The sequence below is a fragment of the Podarcis pityusensis genome (genome assembly GCF_964106645.2).
Source record: "Podarcis pityusensis genome assembly, chromosome: 8".
Taxonomy (NCBI): domain Eukaryota; kingdom Metazoa; phylum Chordata; class Lepidosauria; order Squamata; family Lacertidae; genus Podarcis; species Podarcis pityusensis.
Genome location: NC_138033.1, coordinates 53,459,320 through 53,474,873, shown reverse-complemented (window position 1 = coordinate 53,474,873; position 15,554 = coordinate 53,459,320). Strand labels below are relative to the sequence as shown.

Genomic DNA, 15,554 nt, shown 5'->3' with positions numbered 1-15,554 from the left:
TTTTTTCATATTATTTCTTTCTTGAAAACTACCCTGGGAATGCATAATGAAGGCTGGTATAGAAATCCCTAGAGCTGGGATGGGAAACCTTTTTCATTCCCTTTGGGGCAACCTTCAAGGGGCCACATGCCAGTAGAGGGGTGGGCCAGAGGCAAAAGCAGGCAAAGCGGTGAATGCAGATTTGGCCTTTGCAGAGTAGCCTAGTTTCTACATACACTCACACACCCTTCTCGATCCTCAATCCAGGGAAGCAAGAGGCATCGTCAGAGTTGAAGGATGCATTCCAACCAGGCAAAGACACTCAAGGAGGGCGCAAAGTAGTGAGGAGTATGATCTGGGGAGAGGGGTGTGTGGTTGAGGAGGGGGTATAGTTTGGGGAAAGGCCCCAGGCCCAAATAGAGAGGCCTGGAGGGTTGAATTCAGTCCCTAAGCTTGATATTCCTCCCTATAGACATAGGGCAAAATTAGAGAGAGAAAGAATAAATGCTTAGAGTTTTGCAAACCCAGTCAGTGAGCACATGTTATCCAAGAGAGAAGAGCTTGATGACCCTAAACATGCCCACTCATTTCTAAGTTCAATGGGACTTGCTCTTTAATAAGCATGTGCTTAAGATGCAGTCTTGGTGGGGAGGCTGTACCAGCTCCAAGACCTGAAATTTCTGTTTCTGAAGCAATCAACCTGGCTCTACCCACAAATACTAAATTTAAGGCTACGTGTTTATAAAAGGAAACATTCAAGCATGTTCGTTTATGGTGGTCAGCTGTGTCTCTAAATAAATAAGACCTAAACAATGCCGATGACATTTTCAGCATCGTATCCACCCAACAATTTTTTCCTCCCTGGGCTTTAAGATGGTTTTTTGTTTTCCAGGGTGTATTTTTCCCTTTAAAAAACAAAAAACCTCTATTCTAAACACCTGCCTTGGGACTCCAAATCCCTCTTAATTCATCTCACATTTCAGAAAGGCCACCATTATTACAAAGGTCACATAAAGAACAGGTTGGGCCAGTTTTACAGAAATTTGTTGTTTCTTATTGCTGCTTCTGCTTGGTTGAGTTGCAGTTCATAGTGTTGGCTGCATGCTGGAAATGATGTGCAGGAGAGGATGTCTTGGGGTGCGCCTCAATTGCCTTGTGGTTTAGCATTCTATAGGGCAGGGGTAGGGGAACCCCCAAGCCCCTCTATCTGACTTCAGCCAACCTCCCCACTGCTCTTGCTTAGCACCCAACTTGAGAGTTTTTGCCTCTCTGAAATATGTCCTTGAACTCTGATAATGTCTCTCATTGTCCTGGGTGGTGGATAGAGAAGTGCATCTAGAAACTAGCCTACAGCACAAAGCTTAATTTTACATCCATTACTCTGGCATGTGCCCCCTTCCCAATGAAGGCTGCCCAGAATGGAATGTGGCCCTAGCTGAAAAAGTGCATCCTGCAACAATCTTTTGCAGTGTGGATTACTCCTGTTCAGGATTTCAGCCAGCCAGTTATTATCTTTTCCCAAGATGTTCCATTCCATTCCTTCATCACCCTTGTTTTTCCACTCCCAACAGCCAGTCAGTTGTTGCGGGCAACTGAGCATGCTCAGAATCTTCCTGGCTGTTTTGTGGACCTGGGTGTGTTTCATTCAGTGCCTTCTTTGTAGGGAAAAATGTGCCAGTACTCACCAGGTTCATAGAGATACATCTTCCTCCACCACCTCTCTTTTCATAGGGGTGTATCGCCAGCCCCTCTGTCAGGGAACTGACATCAGCTCAGGGGCGAGAGGAGAAAAGCTGGATGGATTACAGAGAGCCCCCAAAGATTGTGGGAAGAAGCACCTCCTCAGCAGAGGAGAGTAACCATGCCTCCAGTGGAGAGGAGCTTCAGGGCTTGGAGGAGGTGAGGCGGTGCCAGGACACCTTGCCTGAGCAAAGCGGGGAGGAGAGAGGTCCTCCGTTACCCACGCCCTCCCTGCGCAGTAGGCTTCCGCGCCGAGAGGGGAAGCGCAGATTGGGCATCAAGAAACTACTCTGCTGGGGAAGGTTTAAGGACCGCCCACTCCCAGATTCTGCCAGTGAATGAGCGAGCCACGGAATAGTGGCACTCTGCATGGTGAAGGGTTTTTGGCACCAATAACAAGGCTTTACAGCCGACCAGGGAGGCATTTGCCTGATTGCTCTCGAGTAACCCCCTGATATCCTTACACCCTCCCCCAATGTCTGCCACCTGATGAACCAGACAGCCAGCTGCCTGCCCTGCCCTGTCCTCTCACAGAGGCCGGGCTGCACTGCACCTGCACGGCCACCCAGCTGTGCATGTGTGGCTTCACAGAGGCTGCACACACATGCCCCTGAAAGCTCCAGGTCCAGCCCAGCCTAAAGGGTGGAAAGGCAGGTGCCTGCACTGTGGGTGCCTCTGATGCCTTAGCCTGTCGTGGGGCTGGGAAGGGCAAGGGGATAAAACCACTGATGCTTGCCTTTCCACCTAACCAGCCTTTTCTTAGGAACTGGGTGCAGGGGGTGGGGGATGGGGGAAATGGTGTTGGTACCATTGAGTATTGCCAGAAAAAGAGCACTGCTTTCATTCATAGAGGAACCTTGAAGAGAGATTTCCCACATCCTGGTCTTGCATTCTAAACATAAACCCTGAGAAATAGGGAGATTTTGTTTAGAGCTGCCCAACTTGAGGAATGCTGTCTCATGGAACACTCACTCCATTCTCTTGGCCAGATCATATGAGTGAGACCAGCATCAAAATCTGGGCCTGCTCATATACAGATCAAGCCGTTTCCCCATGGCTTGCTCACATTTTGAAGGCAGTAAACTGCACCAACTGTTTGTTTGAATAGGCCGGATGCCTTACAGAAATAGCAGGTTGTTCCTGCCTTATGGCAAGCAGACAGGAGCCCATCAGCTGTTGACAGACAGCAGAGGCTAAATGCAGCAGTGACTGCTGAGGGACTCAACTTCCATTGAGCTGTTTAATCAGTGCTATGAATGAGCTCTGTGCTGATCCTTAAAAATGAGAAGCAAATCTTCTCTCGAAAGCTTCCTGGCCCCCTAGTGCTATTGCTGTTTATTTTTTATTTGGACTCAATATTATCTTTAGCGTTGCTTACAAAATTCTGCTCATCCAACTTCCTACCAGGATTTGGGGATTCTAAATTGCCTGGTCTTGCTTGTGAAGCAGCAATGACCAGGTTAGCAGTCTTCTAGTCCTCCAACTTTTGATTTCTGGACACTGATATAGTCAGTTGAATCAACACATTCCACTGTGGATTTCAAGGCAGGTCCCATCTACACCATGCATTTAAAGCAGTATCATTCTATTTTTAAACAGTCATGGCTTCCCTCAAAGAATCTTGGGAACTGTAGTTTGTTGAGGATCATGTGAGATGTTTGGAGACTCCTATTCCACAGAGCTAAAATCCTCAGGGTGGCTTAAAAATATATTCTTATTCATAGGGAACTCTGGGAATTCCAGTTTTGTGATGGGAATTGTGAAATCCATACTAAAATTATGATTGATTTTCATGAGGACTTATTTTCACATTAGTTTGCATTGAAAATGAATGTGTAAAACTGAGCTTAAGATTGGAAAAAATGAGAAGGGAGAAAGAAACCAAAATAAATTTGCTCATTCCTGTGTCCAGCCTCTGCCTGAAGACCCCAATGAGAGAGTGAGAGATCACCTTTCTTCTAGGCAATTGGTTCCATTGTTGAGCTGCTTGTACCAGAAAAAAGTTTCTTCTCATTCAACCAAAATCTACCCTTCACCACTTCAGCCCATTGGATCAGCACAGTAAAAGAAGCCCAAAAAATGCTTACAAATTTCTACACAAACACACACACCCAAACCCCAAAGCAACTGATCCATTCATGATCTGACTCAGCTTCCTTTGTTCCTGTGAGTATGTAAAAATGCCAGTGATGGCCCTAAGCAGCCAGCAATACCATTCATTGCAGGTCTCTAGCAAAAGCAGAATTCAAAATAAAAACAGCCCTAATGTGTGCATATGCTACAATGGCAAAAAACCTTTGGTTTGACCACAGTAGCACCAGCTCTGTTTTGTCTAGTCTCCAGGTAGCATGTCAGCCATGCACTGTAACATAATTGATGCCTCAAGGTTACTGGCTGCACCTGAGACCCTCCAACCCCCCCCCCCACCTCTCTCCTTCTCCCCAGGCTTGCAAGTAAGTGCTATGTTCAGGACCATAAAATGGATCAAAACCACTTTGGGTGCCACATCGGCAATTGTTTTAAGAAAGCGAGGGGAAAGTTATGAATCTGCCGGCACTAAATCTTGACTCCCAATTGGTTGAGTGTCTGATCGATGCGCAGTAAATCCTTGGCATGCTTAACTGTCTCTTAGAATATAGAACTCATCAAAAGTCATCACCATCAATGTGTCCAGCGATGCTTTAATTCAAAGTTACAACCACCACTGCAACTTCACAGGCAAAGGGGAGCGGAGGTGCAAGGTCTGCGATCGTGCTTCCTCTGGGAAAGCAGCACTAATGTTCAAAAACTGCGAACTCTGACCTGTGGGGAAGACAAGGGAGAGGCTTCCCACCTCCCATCTCTTCCCTTCCTTTGTTAACCAGGTATGTCTTGTTCACCACTTTTTTAAATGTTAACCTGTTTATAACAGAAGTGGCTGGTGGAGGGTGGAATGGTATTGCCCACCTGGCTTCCCAACAGAGAGCTTTTGACCAGATTAGATTGTCTTGTTTGTCTTAGACAAGCCGCTCTGGGAGCCTGTAAAGGCTGAAGATCAGGTAAATAAATAAATAAAAATTGAATAAAATGGCAGCTACTGTGATTTCAGCACCAAGGTGATGCTTGCTTGGCTTACACTCATCTCCTCTTAAGTGTCATAAACAAGCAATCCCAGAAGCAGGTTTGAGTAAGTGAGGAAGGGGAAGGTTGAGAGGATTGGAGTGGGGCCGGGATGGAAGTGGTTGCTTAGATCAGTGGTTCCCAATTAGCTAAGCACTGAGGACCCACTATTTTTCAAAAGCCAAGCCACAGACTCCCTACTTTTGAAAATGTTGATAACTCTTATTTTAGTTACCTTTGCAAAGTGATTTTTGGAATAAATTGTGGAGCGGCCCCTAATAAGCAAAGGATTTTTGGTATACAAAAAAATCCGACTAGGGCTGAGCGATATCTGGTTTTCAACTTTCTTATATATCAGCAGCTAAGCATTGTGATATTCCGATATATCACGATGTCTGAAATTGGAGATCAGGCGTGGGGATGAGGGAAGGAGAAGCCACAGAGATCAGGCGGGTGAGGGGAGAAGAGGAAGCGGAGTTACCTCCATGCTTTGAGTGGGAGGGAGGGGCATGGGGGATGCATCAAGCTACCAACAGTAGGGCAGCCAGCGGTGGCAGCCAGTGTAGATGAACGTCCACTGTGGCTGCTGCTGCTTTCCTGCTGACTGAGAAAAGCTGCTCCACCTCAGTGCCAGGGGAAGGTAGGTCCACGGTGCCTTGAAGTGAGAGCAATCAGCTGTCCTGGTCTCCCTCAGCTTGAGGGAAGGCAGCTCAGATCAGCAGCATTATCGGCTGAGATCATCATGCGATATTGGTGGTACCTTGAAATTGGTTGCCCTGCTCTCCCTCGCATGAGGAGCCATATATTGCTGCATATTGCCAGGTCGAAATCATTCTTACAGTATGTCATTCTTACAGAAATCATTCTTACAGTAAACCAATTTTGACCAATATGTTGAAAATATCACACAGCACTGAAATGGACCAGAAAAATTGTGATATTACCATGCAAAAATGACCAAAATAAATAGTTAGGAGGAGGCAAGGGATGGGACTGTGGACCCCCTGGGGGTGTTCTGTGGACCCCCAGGGGTCCTCAGACCCCTAATTGGGAACCACTGGCCTAGATGGGGTTAGACCTCTGGCTTGCTCTAGGTCCCTACAGCACAGATGGCCACTCAGAGAGTAGGGGAAGGAACATAGCTCAGTGGCAGAGCATGTGCTTTGCATGCAGAAGGTCTCCAGTTCCATCTTCAGTGTCTCCAGATAAGGCTGAGGAAGACTCCTGGAGAGCTGCTGCTGGTCGGTGTGAACAGGACTGGGCTAGATGTGTCTGATTCTGCATAAGGCAGCTTCAAGTGTTCCTGTGACATCAGCCCTGCTTCTGGCTTCAAGGAGATAACTTCAAGGCATGTTTGAGCCTCAGGCACATGTACCCCACTTTCTTCTTCAATAAATAAATGGCTGGACCCCAGTCATCCTATAGATCCCATGACATGATGCCCAACTGATTCCAAGAAAAAGCTTTGAATCTATTCTAGAACTCCCTCCAGTTGATCTTCCCTGCAGACAGACACCTTCGCTGTTCCCTCCCTATTCAGGCTTTGTGAGAGCAGAATGGAGTATGTCATACTCTGCAGATCCAAGTCGCCTTCTTATTTTGGCTTCTTTGGCTGACTTTTACCTGCCTTATCCTCGCACTGCAGCCTCTGCGAGTCTCTCGGGATTTCTTTCGTCTCCTTGAGTTGAGCATTCATGTCTGAGTGAGTTATGCTCCTCTCACTGGTAATTTTGCAGCTTTATTGGATTCCTTCAACTTCACTCAGTAAATTCCAGTGGCTATCAGGAATGGAAGGCATGCAGAGCCCTGATTGAGGATTTTATTGACTCATTGAAGTCTAGATAATGCTGTTTATCCTTTTCCAGCGACAGCACAGGCGTGTGAAGTGCAGCAGCTTAGCTGAGAGTCACCAGCAGAAATCATCAAGCAGCCCCTGCCTCCTCTTTCCAAGACCTCACAACTACTGACGAAAATTGGTATGTAAGCATGTCCTCTCACCATGGATCCCAACAGACGTCCTTTTCATTATGATGACTTGTGCTCATGATGTTATTGCGGAAGTTATATGCAGTCTCACTTTCAATACCGATTGCACTTGCAATACTTTTGGGCTGGACACAACTGCTTCATTTCCAGCAGGTATGTCCTGTAGCTTTCTGCTGAAATCACGTAGGTTTTACTATAAATCATTATACCACAATTTTTTTTATACTAGTTTACTTTTTCTCCCATTTTTGCTACATAGTGCAAGAATGTCTCTCCAAACAGAAACAATAAAATAAAGAATTTTGAGATGCATTGCAGAAAAACTAGCAGGCTGTGTTCAAACCCGCATTGGCTGTGCACTCACTGTGTTTCCATTGTTATTCCATCTTTTCTCTCCAATGAGCTCAAGGTGGGGTACTTGTCTCTCCCCCTCTTCATGCAATCCCCACAACAACCCTGTAAGGTAGGTTTGGCTGAGAGACAGTGACTGGCCCAAAGTCATCCAGCAAGCTTCACACCCATGGATTTGAACCCTGTTCTCACAGGTCCTGTTCCAACACACCTACCTCTACACTGGCTCACAGTCCATTTTCATAAAGGTAAAGGTAAAGGGACCCCTGACCATTAGGTCCAGTCGTGGCCAACTCTGGGGTTGCGGTGCTCATCTCGCTCTATAGGCTGAGGGAGCCAGCATACAGCTTCCAGGTCATGTGACCAGCATGAATAAGCCGCTTCTGGAGAACCAGAGCAGTGCACGGAAACACCGTTTACCTTCCCGCTGGAACGGTACCTATTTATCTACTTATACTTTGACGTGCTTTCGAACTGCTAGGTTGGCAGGAGCAGGGACCGAGCAACGGGAGCTCACCCCGTCACAGGGATTCAAACCGCCAACCTTCTGATTGGCATGTCCTAGGCTCTGTGGTTTAACCCACAGCGCCGCCTGCGTCCCCGCTCCATTTTCATACAACATTATTATCCAAAATGCGTGTGTATTCTGTTCTTCTTTTATATAAGAAAGGTGTGTTGCTTCTCAAACCAGCTTCACACTGACTGGAGTCCTTAAGCCATTCCTATGCATAGGATAAAGACATTGCTATCTTGTCAGCACTGCCTGGCATCCATACAAACAGAAACTAATGCGGCACTAATGAAGTTGTGCTGATGTGAACAGCTAGGGGGGAAGAGCTGTGAAATGCACTGGGCCAGGGGGGCAGGCAACTTCCCTGTGTTCTAAGGCAGTAATGTGAACACCTCCATAACGTGGCATGAAGTGTGGACAGTCCAGTATAAACCCACCACATATTCACTATTATTACATCAATGGCATGTTGCAGAATGCACCCGCAGAAAAACCACTCCTCTGGAAAAGACCATCAATCTGCTGTTTCAAAGAGGATTAGGCAAATTCCCTTGAGGATAAGGATACTAAAGGCTGCTGGGCATGATGACTACACACCAACTCTAGTATCATAGATGTCTCTGAATACCATTTTCTGGGAAAATAGAGTAGAGAGAGTACTGTTGTGCCCATCCAAAGTTGTTGCTGAACACTGGAAGATTCAGGGCAGGTAAAAGGAAGGTCTTCTTCCTACAACGTGACGTTTTAACTATGGAACTCACAGCCTCAGGATGTAGTGGTGGCTGCCATCTTGGACTGCCTTAAAAAAGCCCTGCCTGGCAATTATGGGGATTGAACCTGGAACCATTTTCTGCATGCAAAACGGATGCTGTTATATTGAGCTTTGGCCTGTCCTGATCAACATGGATATGATAAGCCTGCACATACTTTACAAAAAATGGTTTGAGTACAAAAATATTGGAAGACGTGATGTTTCAAAGCAATTAAAATAGACAATGCTCAGAAAAGAAAAGAAAAGGAAAGGAAAGGAAAAGGAGTTTAGACGAATTCGTGGAGGATGAGGCTATCAGTGGCTGCAAGTCACAACAGCTACATTCTCTGTCCATTGCCAGAGGCAATATGCCTCTGAATATAAGTTGCTAGGAATCACCCTGCAGGGAGAGAGCTGTGGCCCTCACGTCCTGTGTGTGGGCTTCCCGTCGGCATCTGGTTGGCCACTGTGATAATAGGATGATGGACTAGCTGAGTTTTTGGGCTGATCCACCAGGACTCATAGGCTGCTTTTCTTTTCTTTTTTGCCCAGATACTGTACCTTTTATAACTGAATGAAAGACAGACTATCAACAGGTGCACTGCAGGGTTGTAGTGATGAAGGAAATCTACTTGCTATGCAGTTGTTAGAAACACAAAGCTCCTGTCCATGAGCACACGGGGCTGGGGGGCTGGGGAGATGGCAACCCTAGGTCATACTTGCTACCTAACCCGAGTGAAAACCTTGAAGAATGGTCTCCGTGTTTCATTCCGTGTCCTCTGAGGCCCACGGCCAGTCAAACTGAGCGGAGGGCTGTGCTAGAAAACCTAGCGAAATCAGGAGTGAGCGTGATTTATCACGTGAGCGGGGAAAAGTATATTGGAAAAGGTGACCGGCCACGTCCCCAGGTTGCCTAAACAGACGGAGAATGAGTGCTGCAGATACGTCTGGGTTTTAAATGCCGATTTGCTGGTCTCATTAATCTGCTAAATTACCCAGCTCAGATTGCTTTATGCGTAAGCATCGCATCCAAACAGGCCATTTTGCATTAGCTGCCATCAGAAAGAGGAAACAGCCGCAGAGGAACAGGGGGGACGCCACAAGGAGAGACTTATTGGCTGCAAAAAGAATCCTTAATAAAATCCTTATACACCACTGTTCCCAAGAACCGTTTTGGCGTGTGTGTGCTGGTGTCTAGTAATATCTACTTTGGTCCTCTGGTCAGACAACATTTGTTCTGCGTCAGCCAAAACCCAGTGCCAGCAACAATCTGGGGTACAATCTTATAATTAATAAGCAGGTATTCATAGAGCCTGACTGACTACTCAGAGTTGAGCATAGCATAGCATCCGTTGATTAGGAGCTAAGGGAGCAGGGAAAATCTGGCATCAGAACAATCTGAACCACATTTCTGAATATCAATCCTGGAATAATTTAGGACAATTGTTTTTCATTTTCTTTTGTGGGAGTTGTGTGTGTATATTTATAATGAATTGTTGCAGACAGCAGAACATTCTTGTCACATCGACACAATTAGCTGGCTAGCCTCAGTGTGCAGTGATTTGCTTTGATTATTTAATCGATTTTCTTTTCGTCTCTGTTTTTTAGTAAATCTACCTAAGCCCTAATGAGACCTCCCTAAATTGATTAGATGCTCTGCAATTTCAGCCTAGTTTACACATTATTTCGGAAAGCTGTCAAGATCCTGTGACTTTCATTTCATTGGATTTAATGATTGCTGGGAAGGAGAGCGAAGGGAGAAAAGGTGTGCATTACAGCCAGATACAATCGTTTTTGTCAGTGTGATCCTTTTAAGTGCAATTCAATTAAAGTGTTATTCCCTAATTTTATTATTGTGCTAGCTTGAGTGCTAATGCTAGCCACCAATAAAGCAACAGGTAGATAATGGTATACAATTTAATTTAACTAATTGGAGTTTAGTGATCTAACATGCTTTTCATATCCTAATTCTTTGAATAATCTTTGATTTTTGCATCTCCTACAATTTTTTTAATGGAAGAGGGCAGGCGAAAACATCAGTTACATTTCAGATTCAATTATCGGTTAACATCTGCCTTTAACAGCGAGATCAGTATGCACACGAATTCCCATCTATTACCTGCTCCATGCATCCATTTCCCATTGTCTCCATGTTTGACCTTGAAATTAATTTATCTAACTGTGCTTACATTCCTTATTATGTTATCTCCAGTCTTGTAGGGCCAGAAACATTTTCACTGACTGGATTTTGGCAGAGTGACAATGCAGAGAGAGTCAACCACAGAGAGGAACGTGTTCCTCAAGCAAGAGAACAGAAGTATGTGGGTTTCCCCCCTTCTGAATAGAAAATGTGGTGTGTTATTTGCAAGCACACATAGAAGCCCTCAAGTAGAATTTTGCTTTCAATTCCATCTCTTGTCTGTTTTTGTTTTTGTTTTTGTTTTTTGTTTTGAGGGGGGGTATCTCTGTTTATTTTTATTTCATGTGACTTTCTTTGCATGACCATTGCTGCCTTGTTCGCTGCAGTTTGATATCCTGGCTGTTTTTTGTACAAGTATGCTTCTATGGCAGCTACACTGCATTGTGGGTTTACGTATTATTTTCTTCCCAAGCACTTTCTCCAGGAGCCAATCCTAAGTGTCTGACTCACCTCCTTTTGCTCTGATTGGCTCCAATCAACACAAAAAGTAGGAAGACTTCTGCTCAGTGCCTACAAAGCTCCCTTTCACAATGATTGAGTGACTTTTGGATTCTGGAGACAGGGACCCTGTCTTCAACCCTCTGTCCTCCCAGGCCACCTCTAGATGAGAATACAAAAATTGCTGGTCATGTATCCTTTCATGTTATGGTTACTACTTATACTATTAGTCGCCATTCAAATAGAAGAACTTACCAGGAAAAGAAACCTTTGTGTGCTTATTTCAGCAGCATTTCATATGCACTGTGCTCTCAAATGCTTTTGCTGTCTTTCAACTTAAGTGTTCACTGACCACTCTTAATGTGTGCAAAATTCCTTCCTGCCTCCACCACTGTGTCAACACCTGTCCACAATTTCCTCTGGAGCAGCAAGGAAATATAGCAAAGCTGAGCTGAACTTTACAAAGTGATTATAATCCTATTGTGTCTCCTGACCTTGATTGTGGCAGCATGGCATGATCTCTGTTTCTCTCGATGCATGCTTTCAAAGCACTTCTCAGATTATGGGGGGGGGGGGGGACACAGGGAGCCATAGTAAGATCTACTAGGTGTGAAGTGAGGAAGCTATGACCCTCCAGATGCTGTTGAACTACAATTCCCATCATCCCTGACCATTGGTTGTGCTGCCTGGGTTGTTTTTTTTTAAATGATATTTATTAAGGTTTCAAAAAAGGTTACATTGATAAGAAAAAGAAAAATAGAGAAAAGAAAAATACAAAATACAAAAAAAAAAAATTAAAAACAATTCCATCTTTTCATCACTTATCTTTCATTTACTTGTTTCCCGGACCTCCTCATGCCTCCCTTTTTTGTATTCCAGTTCAATTTATTAGTTCAGCAATTCCTTTCCCTCCTTATTTTATCCTGATCTTTAATCTTAATATATTATAGCATTAAGTTTTGACCTATTGAAAATCCAATTTTTCCATATTCTTTTATACCATTACAGCTAGAAACCACTTAACTTCAATCCAACATCATTCTAACATTCATTAATTTTGCAATATTTCTGTAAATAGTCTTTAAATTTCTTCCAATCTTCTTCCACCGACTCTTCTCCCTGGTCTCGGATTCTGTCAGTCATTTCCGCCAGTTCCATGTAGTCCATCATTTTCATCTGCCATTCTTCCAGTGTGGGTAGGTCTTGTGTCTTCCAATGCTTTGCAATAAGTATTCTTGCTGCTGTTGTGCCTGGGGTTGATGGGATCTGGAGTCCAGCATCTGGAGGGCCACCAGTTCCTAGCCCCCACATCCTGATGCCCACCTGTGTCCTCTCTCAGACGTCTTCTCCCATAATCCATCTAAGAACAATCACCAAAGGGTTGGGGCTCATCTCACCTGCCTCCCTATTGTAATTAAAGCACTGCTTCACTCTGGATCAAGTTCTGAAATGTCTCAGCCAGGGGTTGAGGAAGCTGTTGTCATCAAGATGCTGCCAACTTCAACTCCCATCAACCCTGGCCATTGGCCATGTTGAGTGTTGCTGGTGGAAGATGGCTTTTAGACTCAACCATTGTAAGAGCTATAATGATCTCCTCCTAGCTTTTAGACTCTTTATGTGGGGAATCTTTCTTCTATCTCAGCTTTGAGAAAATAAAAAGAACACTGACATATGGGCATGTCTGCAGTGCTTCCATTGAAAACTGGACAAAATGCACCCCTGAGAGTTCCTTTAAGCTGGGGTGTCCAAAACCTTAGAACTGTGTGTGTGTGTGTGTGGTGGGAATGAAAGTGGATTTGTGAGAAGACATCACTGCCTGTTCCACACTGCATTTGTTGCATACAGCACTGTTTCTGTTCTGCTGCACTCCGTCTTCTACCAAAAACTACAATATTTGTCTCACTTTCCATGGGGTGAAATTATGTAACTTATGTAATGTACATAATTAAATAAACTATATAAATCATGTAATTACATGGCCATTAGTTATTCCACCCCATTCATTTCAATGCAAAAGAAACAGAATGGAAACAGAGTGGAGGGTCACCAATTACATATTATTTGTCAATTGAAAGCAGCAACAGCTAATACCAATCAAGTTTGCCATATTGATTTCCATTCCAGATCCAAACTAAATGAGCAAACATTTGAGATTTCTATTTCCATTTTCATTTGAATACTTCAACATCCCTCTTGTGAATGACAAGGCATGTTGCAAGGCTTTTCCTTCTTTCATCCATGAAACATGTGGGGGGGGGGGTATGAATCCTTCATGCTTCTATTTCCCAGATGAACAGATGCTTAGTACTGTTGTAGCTTTTAGAAAATAACACTACATGGACTCTATTGAATTGGAATCACAGTACATTGCAAAGGTTACATTGCTACCAAAAAAAAATTTAAATGCAAAATCCCAGAGAATAAGAGTAATACCAATGATGAAAAATTGTAGAATAAAATGCATGATTACCCCCATTATGGCTGAGCTAGTTACTAAGAATGTTAAGAGTCATAGAAGGCAGACAAAGTTGTAATAAATGTGCTGAAAGCCGAAAATCTTTATGTCTAGCAAATGGAAAATCAAAAATGCAGCCATTAATTGATGTAAGAGGAAATAAATTTAGACCTAAGCTTGTCCACCGTGAATCTGATGGAGCAGTCATCCCATGCTTCAGAAAAATGGTTAAATGAACATATATAAAGCCTACAGAGTCCCAAGATGAGAGGATTTAGTTTCACGCAAATTCCCTTCTTTTGTCATTCTTTCCCGCCCTCCTCTATTTTCCAGAAATATTATAGTGCCACTGTCAGTAGCAAGGATACATTAAACTTTAATGAGAAAGTGGCAATGTGGGAGGGGTTGAGAGAGAGAGAGAGAGAATGATCTTCACATATTACTTTGCCTCCCTCGATGGCCTTCTGTGCACTCAGTAACCTTTGGCACATAATGGGCAGTATAATTTTGAATACACTTTACGGAAGACTCATGGAATGGTGCTTCAAAAAGATAAATCCTCATGATGAGAATGATAGAAAGTCACGGGAACAGCACCAATGGCCACAATCTACCATAGTGTTTGAGTGCATTCAAACGTGGGGAATATTTGTATTAGTTTTCCTGATTACAATGCTAGTGCTTCTGTCCTGTTTTCCAGTGCTTCTTTCACAGTGCAGTGCCTGTTGTGTTATGCAACTATGGCTCTTTGACCAAGATGCCAGCATAATGCGCTGAATTCCACTCACACCAGTGGGCATGGTATGACACAACAGCGAATAACGTTGGACAATGTCACCAATCCATCTGCGCCCCTATCTGGACAAGGATAGCCCAACTTCTGTTGTCTGTGCTTTGGTAACCTCTAGGTTAGATTACTGCAATGCATTATATGTGGGGCTGCCTCTGAAGATGGTTCAGAAACTTCAGCTGATGCAGAATTCGACAGCACTGTGTGTAGTGTATAGAATCATATTGTATCTGGATTGATGCATTTGGATTAATGCATTTTCCACTGGTACATTATATTAGACTGTTACTACTTTCTTGCACCATTGTGAGCCTTTCATGGCACATTTTGATCAACATTGACCCCTGTCTTAACTGCCATGCAGCCCGGGAACCAAGCACATCCCCTCAGGACTATCTATTTGGACCTCAGGGCTGTCCACAGGCCACACTCCTAAGGTACATTGACCACACCTTCCCTGAACGCTTTCTTCTGGCTAGTATCTGACCTTCCACTGTCATATTGCCTCTTGTTTGCCTGAAAGTAGGATGGAGGGAGCTGTAGGTGTGTGTTAAATGGTGAGTGTTGTGTAGCTAGAATGTCACCTATCATACAAAGGTAAGAGTTACATCCATTGCTCTGCTCACTTTTACATCTGCCCCCCTTACCACTGGCTTGTATGGCCCATGGAAAGTTTCCCACAAGGAAATGCAGCCCCCAGACAGACAACCCTACTTGTATTCATGTGTTTCTGTCCTTCATCTACTCCCACCTCCCCAGTTTGACCCTGCCAGGGTTTATTTCATAGACTCTGACCCCATAGACACTTGTATTCCAGACAGCCTCTGAAAAGAGGCTCATATCTAGTGTGGCTATAGATTAATGTATGTAGGATCTTGCCTTAAAGTGGTAATTGAATTTGGTGGTTTCTGATCATGTGTGGTGCCATTTTGACTCCATAAGGGCTGACACTGAGACAATGACTTTACTTATAGGATTCCTGCCCCCTCCCTAGCCAGGCTGACCTGGTCAAGCTGTTTTACCTCTCAGTCTCAGTTTTCCTCACCTCTAGAACATAAGAATATTGTACCTGTCTCCCAGGGATATTATGAGTCGTAATTAGTTTAAGTGCTCTGGGAACGAAGCTTTCTAAACATCATGTATTATTACTGAAATGAGTGTACGACTATTCTGGAAAACCAAAGGCATTTCAAATTACCTAACAGCTACAAACCCCAGTCATTAATGTGAGTACTTAGAAAAGCAGATGCCCAT

At 44.1% G+C, this 15,554-nt stretch overlaps 1 long non-coding RNA gene across 1 annotated transcript; it reads left to right on the top strand.

Moving 5' to 3' along the window:
- Positions 1–6,400: 6,400 nt before the first annotated feature.
- Positions 6,401–11,304, top strand: LOC308482961. The gene is made up of 4 exons (XR_013989520.1): positions 6,401–6,542; positions 6,684–6,794; positions 10,630–10,734; positions 11,030–11,304. It is a non-coding gene; the product is annotated as an uncharacterized lncRNA (long non-coding RNA).
- Positions 11,305–15,554: the final 4,250 nt, after the last annotated feature.